The 6,949-nt window shown below is 32.7% G+C and overlaps 1 long non-coding RNA gene across 2 annotated transcripts in view; it reads left to right on the forward strand.

The window, feature by feature from the left end:
* Positions 1–6,523, forward strand: part of LOC140632719 (uncharacterized) — a 33,127-nt gene extending 26,604 nt beyond the window's left edge. For both annotated transcript variants that reach the window (XR_012030402.1, XR_012030401.1), the window contains 3 exons: positions 1,493–1,573; positions 3,423–3,621; positions 6,195–6,523. This is a non-coding gene — a long non-coding RNA (uncharacterized lncRNA). The remainder of the gene's footprint in view (positions 1–1,492; positions 1,574–3,422; positions 3,622–6,194) is intronic.
* The last annotated feature ends 426 nt before the right edge of the window (positions 6,524–6,949 follow it).

A 6,949-nucleotide genomic window follows, 5' to 3' on the forward strand; every position in this document is an offset into this window, starting at 1 on the left:
TGTTTTTATGTGTATCCCCTAGTAGAATATAAGCTTCATAAAGGAAGTATTTTTGGTTTATTGGTTCCTTATATTATATGTGGCTCCTAAAACAGTGAGCTAAGAATATTTCTAAAATAAATTAAAAATGCATGCTAATCATAATTATGAATTTGAACTATATTTTAAAATAAGAATCTTAATTTGGAGAAACAAAATATATTTTGAGTATCATTAACTTTATTTTGAATTTCATCTTAATATTTATTTGTGGACTAGAAAGTAAGGGTGTGTTTCCCTATGCCTTCAATTCCAAAGCTAATTTTTTTTTTTTATTAACAACAAAACCCACAGAAACACGTTTTTGTGACTTCCAGAAGAAGTTACTGTTTTCTCTAATTAATCCAGGTGTTTGATTTAAGTGACTTTCATTAGATCACTCATAGGATAATCTTCAAATTATCATCATCAAGGCATTTTTTTTAAGTCCCAAGGTTTTTACATATTTTGTTACAAGTTAAAAGCATATTTGTGTTACTTGCTAAACTTTAAAATACATAATATCTATCTTGTTAAAATCGTTTAAAATATATCCATTAACATATTTAACCATTTTCTAGAAAGAAGAATACTTGGATTATAGATAAAAATAGGCTTATTTTTGCCAAATATTAAAAGGAATCACTGCTATCAAGTCTCCATTCTAGTAGAGGGTTTGGCAAAATACTGTCCATGGACCAAATCCAGTCAGCCACCTGTTTTTTGTTAATAATATTTTACTGGAACACAGCCTCACCCATTAGTTTTTGTATGTCTATGGCTGCTTTTCTGTTTTAATAGCAGTGTTGAATCATTGCGACAGAGGCATATGGGCCACAAAGCTAAAATATTGACCCTCTCTGACCCTTTACAGATAAAGTATAGCCAACTGCTATACTGGTAGATGATGAGGGTTAAATTGTATAAGGTGGAAAGGAGTAAAACTCTATGACTACCTTGAAATTTGTGGAACATTAAAGCTGGGGGTCATAAGCCATATATGCAAATAGACAGACTCCCAAGAGAAATCAATATAGAAAATCATTAAAATGGAGAGTTGTGAACATTGGATTATATTCTTTATCAGGAGTAGATCTGAATGCTTTCTCAATGTTGGGATAATAAAATATAGTAAAAATGAATTGTGACAAACAAAAATGTAAGGAACTACATCATGTTACATAGCCACTGTTTTGCGTCATGGTTTGCTATTTCCCAAGGACCATGAACATGTGCTACTTAAATATCCCTTCACTACTTAATTTTTTTTGTTTCGTTTCAAAGTAAAAAAAAAATAGTTAAAAGCATTATGTGTCTGATAAAGAAATCTATTGAACATTATTTTAATCCTAGTATTTAAGATTTATTTTTTTATTTTTTTAGCACTCAGGTTTACCTGAGTAAACCTGAGTAAGAGCCCTGGTAGTGTTTGTTTATAGACAAATTATAATTTTGGTCACTTTTTTGTCTATAGGAGTGGTGAAAAGAGGGAGAGCTAAAGAATGAAGCAAGACAACAAAAAAATTGGAATAACCATACAGTTGACTTCAGTAAAGTATGTGTTATCTAACTCCTCCCCCCAGGAATAAATAGAGGATGTGAATGGTACAGACTATCAAAATGTTACTTTACGTGTACTACTTAGCTCTTTATACAAATCACCATAAGATGTAAGGTCATAAGCCAATAATAATTTTTTTATTAACTCATGGATCTACAACTTTGGTGGTTATGGATGGAGAAAAGGACTTGCTCTACTTCACATAGCATCACCTGGAGTTGATCAAAGGACTATGGGGATGCAGTTATTTGAATGCTCGCTCACCCACATGTCTGATGCTTTGGCATTGGCTCTTGGCTGGGGCCTCACCAAAGTGCTGTTAGCAAGAACATCTCCATGTACCTGCTTGGCTTCCTCACAGCATGATGACTTGGTTCCAAAATTGAGCATTCTGAGAGAGAACCAGGAAAAGCTATATTGTCTTTTAACCTCAACAGTCATATTTTATCACTCCTGCCATAGTTCAGTGCGAAGGTATATATCTTCTCCCATTTGGTAGTAGTGTGTTAAAGTTCTAAAAAAGGACATAGAAACTGGAAATGTTGTGGCCATTTTTGGGATAGAATCTGACACTCAAGGTAAAACATTATTTTAAGCGTTACTTATGCCACTGTTTGCATCCAAATCTTGTTTATATAAGAAAAATTGAATATGCCTCACACTATATTGCATCTTATAAAAAATATTTTTTTAAAACAAAGACAAGAAGACACTCGTGCAAGAGGACCAAAAGTATTCTAGGGATCAAATTAATTTATTTTACTAAATTATGGAATTCAGTCACAAAAAGGATGGAAAATAAAATGATGCAGAGAGCTTAGTTGTTGATTTTCATACACCATAACCAAAGAATAGTTATTGTGTATAAGATTCTTTGTAGCTGGTGAGGACAGAGCTCACTGTTAGCAGATGACTAGCTACACAAAGACTTATCTCAGTTGCATTGGTACATGCTTCCCTGCCCTTCAATCCTCATTGAAAAGTTCATGATGCCAAAGATATTGTCTGATTGGGGTCCTATAAGATGAGCCCTTTTGCATTTCATAATGTTTTAAATCTTTTAGTCTCTCTCCACGGACGCTGGCAGCTTACCGGGATATGCATCTCATACTCCTGGTTACTTAGGGAGAAACTGGATGGATAAAAGGTCAAGATCCCTTTATATTGACTCTCAATCAGGTCTGAGGTTGCTGAAGTTTATAGTTGTGCTAAAGCTATTTTTACACTGTGAGCACCACAAACTATAACAAACATAAGTTGACTTGTTAATTATTTTTAAAATTCCTACTCAATTCTAGATAAAATTTTTTAAAAACTCAGAAAAATGAAATAATGGACATAGGAGATGTGAAGAAACAGGAAGTATTGATGCTTGTCCTTTTTTGTTTGAAACACCAATCACATAGTGACCCCATGTACAAAAAAAGCAAGGATGGGGGTTGTACCTTGGAAATAAATTATGGTACATGTTTTTTTAACATGTTCTATTTGACATGTAGCAAAGTAGGAAAATCAGTAAAGAGGTTGGCCTAGCTACTAACACATGCATGGCACCTGAAGCTGTAGGATGTTTGAAGTCACGCTGGTGGCCTGTCATATCACCAGCTCTTCAATTATACTAAGAAAGAATATGCCTGGGGCACTTGGGTGGCTCAGTCAGTTGAGCCTTCAGCTCAGGTTGTGGTCCCAGCATCCTGGATTCAAGTCCCACATTGGGCTCCCCGGGGGGAACCTGCTTCTCCCTTTGCCTATGTCTCTGTCCCTCTCTCTATGTCTCTCATGAATAAATAGATAAAATCTTAAAAAAAAAAAGGAAAGAATATGCCTCTTCTTTTTTCCCCAGATATTCCAGTTAATTTTACAAAAACTGATTTTGATCAAGATCATAATTTACCATATGTCACTCGAGTTAAAATGGAATATTTTCCCAAGGAAACTAGTAAAATCATGAAGAATTCAAAAATCAATGAACTATTGGAAGAGAAAGGTCACACTGTTGGATGTCTGGGATGCACACGTTAGGGTAGAAAAGAATGAAGCAGGTATTGAATTTTATGAGAATATAGAAGTAGAAAAGTATTTACTATCTGCTTGTGGAGCCAACTATTCTATTTATACTGCATATTCTGTAAATCATTATTATGCTCAGCAATACATGACACACAAATTGGAGGAAGGGAGGTCTTTGCTCTGATATACTAAATTAAAAAATTTTTAGCATTGAAAATGAAATATTTCTCTGATAATAGAGGAGTTTTGTATACTGTCAACCATGTTATTTTTCCTGGAGACATAGAGGATATTTCTAGGTATGAATATAAATGTGAATTAAATATATACTGAATTGTAAATAGTTGAAATAACATAAAAGATTGCCAGTTAAAAGCAGGGAAATAATATGACTAATATGCTTTCACTTGAATGATTTTCTTACAGCTGAATTATAAGTACAGTAAAATGGACATATTGACAGAATATTAACTCCATTAGTGCTGGAGGCAGTACATATTAAAATATTTGTTCTACTTACTTTTCAATGTCATGCTCATATCCTTTGTAACTAAAAGGATATTTATGTATTTGTTGGAAGTTTTGTTTATCTAGGTATATGAATTGCTAATTTTGATAGATAAGGAACTGAGGACTGATTCAATTGTGCAAATATTCAGAATTTTTATTAAGGTGCCAAGTATAATAAACTATGTCTACATTTTTTTTATCTGTTTCTGAGGAGGGGATGATTTAAAAAAATGGACTGTCACTAAACATTTCAGTTTATCTCCATGGATCTCAATGAAATCAAATCATGTAATAAAGGCTGAAACTTCATCTAGGAGCATAATATGCTCCTGTCACCCTTTATTAACATGACAAGGTTTAAGCCATAATTCATGTGTGCAGGTTTGTTTCTCATTATTCATAGGTATTCTTTTGTCCTTAAGATTTCTAACTCAGACATGATATTCAAATTTAGGACAGTCCGTAAATCTGACAATTACACCAAAAGTATAATTTGTTTGCTGTTGAATAATTTATATTTATAGGAAAAGATTTTCCATTTCATCTCAAATTTCTTCCAAATTTGGGATGTATTATATATACATATATATTATATATGATGAATATCATATATATATAGAAACAAAGCAAAATGTCACTAGTTTAACATTTATTTTACTTTAGAAAATGTATATTAAGAATATAAACTTATTTATATTAATGACAATATCCATTTTTTATATATTACATTTTAGATTTTTCTAAGAATACTCAACATAGTTAATCTTTTGGTTTGAATTATTTGGGGCTAGCAGCCATATTCCCATGAAAAATTCCAATGAATCAACTTGACATAAATGAAATAAAGCAGTTATTGTTTTATTAAAATTATATGAAATATAATGCAATGTGAAGGAAGACTGACCTATTGATCATAAGTTTCTTAGAAAAAATAAATAAAGCATATCAATGAAACCTTGTAAATAGAAACATAGTGAGGTGTGACCAATCTGACCAAATATTAAAATATATTTTAAAGCCTCAAAGAAAAAAAAATAAAGCCTCAAAGATGAAAAACATGTACTACTACAACATGACTAAATTGATGAACAATGAAGAAAAATAGAAAGTCCAGAAATGGACTTAAATGCATGTGGAAAGTTACTCTATGATGAAATATCATCCCAAATCAGTGGTCAGCTATGTAGAAAATTCTAAAGATTTTATAAAAATTCTATTAGAAATAAGTAGTGAAATTAGCAATGCTATGAGCTACAAAATTAATACATTATTCACAAAAAAAACTTGTCAATAAAGGATTTTCTTTCTACCATTCTTTCTATTTTTATGTCCCGTAGTCATGCTTCTCACCTAATTTCACTTGGTGGTCTCTCCAAGACAATGTTGAATAAAAGCAATGAGAGCCAATACCCTCGCTTTTATTCCTGAGCTCAAAAGAATTTATTCAGTCTTTAGTATTAAATATCATCTTAGCTTGCGTATTTTTTTTTCTCATGAATGTACTTAATCATGTTAAGGAAGTTCTCTTTCTAATATACTAATAATTGAGAGTTTCATCTTTCACATAATTTTCTGCATGTATTGAGATAATAGAATGTTTTTTAAAAGTCTCTTTATGTTGTGAATTACCACAATTAATTATTGAATATTAAATCCTGTATTACTTGAATGAACAGCACTTAATCACAATATATTTTAATCTTTACATTTTACTGCATTCAGTGCCACTTGCATAATTTGTGGGACCCAATGCAAAATGAAAGCATTTGACCCCTTGCTTCAAAAAAGCAAGGAAAGAATAAAAGAAAAAAAAAAGAATAAAAAAACAGGCCCATGAAGTAGGAAAAGAGTGCCTTACATGTACTAAGTGATACAACTTTTCTTTTTCTTCTGTATCTTTCTCAAAATACTTATCATGGTGTTTTTTTCTTTGTTCTTTAATGTTCCACATAATGAAAAATTAATAATTTAAATTATTAGCATGATATCTGTCATCATACTTATACTGTACAATACCAGCTTTATATGCAGATACAACACTTAGCTCTTTTTTTATAATTATTTTTTTTATTTTTTATTTTTTTATTTATGATAGTCACAGAGAGAGAGAGAGAGAGAGGCAGAGACACAGGCAGAGGGAGAAGCAGGCTCCATGCACCGGGAGCCCGACGTGGGATTCGATCCCGAGTCTCCAGGATCGCGCCCTGGGCCAAAGGCAGGCGCCAAACCACTGCACCACCCAGGGATCCCCAACACTTAGCTCTTATGTACAATCACCAAAATTGCACACTTCATATTTTGTGACCCTTACATGTGGATTTATATGAATTTCATTCTTAACAGAAAAAAAAAAAATTAAAGCACCTCAGAAATCCTAGTTCAACTGTTGCTCTTACCTCTTTATAGTACATACTACCAAAACTCTCTACCTTTGGCTTGCTGATGAGTATGAATGGATGGAAAAGTAAACAAAACTATGGGTTATTCTGTTTTTCCCTTTATTTCTATGACATGATATTCAGCATAAGTGGTTGTTCAATACAGAAAAGTTCAGATGGAAAGTGCAGACTCTTAGAGCCATTAGTGACCTGGCTTATTCAGTCATAGCTATTGATGAAACGAGCACAGAATCCACATGACGTCCAAAGTGTGGTAGTTCAGCAAGGTTCAAAGTGAACACAAGGTGTGTTGCCATAACAAACTTACTCAAACTCGCCTTGACTCTCACTGAACCACCCTGCATTTCAGATTCTGATGAATCTGGTATTTACTGGATATACAAAGGAGGCATCAAAGAACTGGGAAATGCACATTATGTGTATCTCCTCTGCTCACATGCAAGCTCAATGG

This window comes from Canis lupus, chromosome 4, assembly GCF_048164855.1.
Source record: "Canis lupus baileyi chromosome 4, mCanLup2.hap1, whole genome shotgun sequence".
NCBI classification, from domain to species: Eukaryota; Metazoa; Chordata; class Mammalia; order Carnivora; family Canidae; genus Canis; species Canis lupus.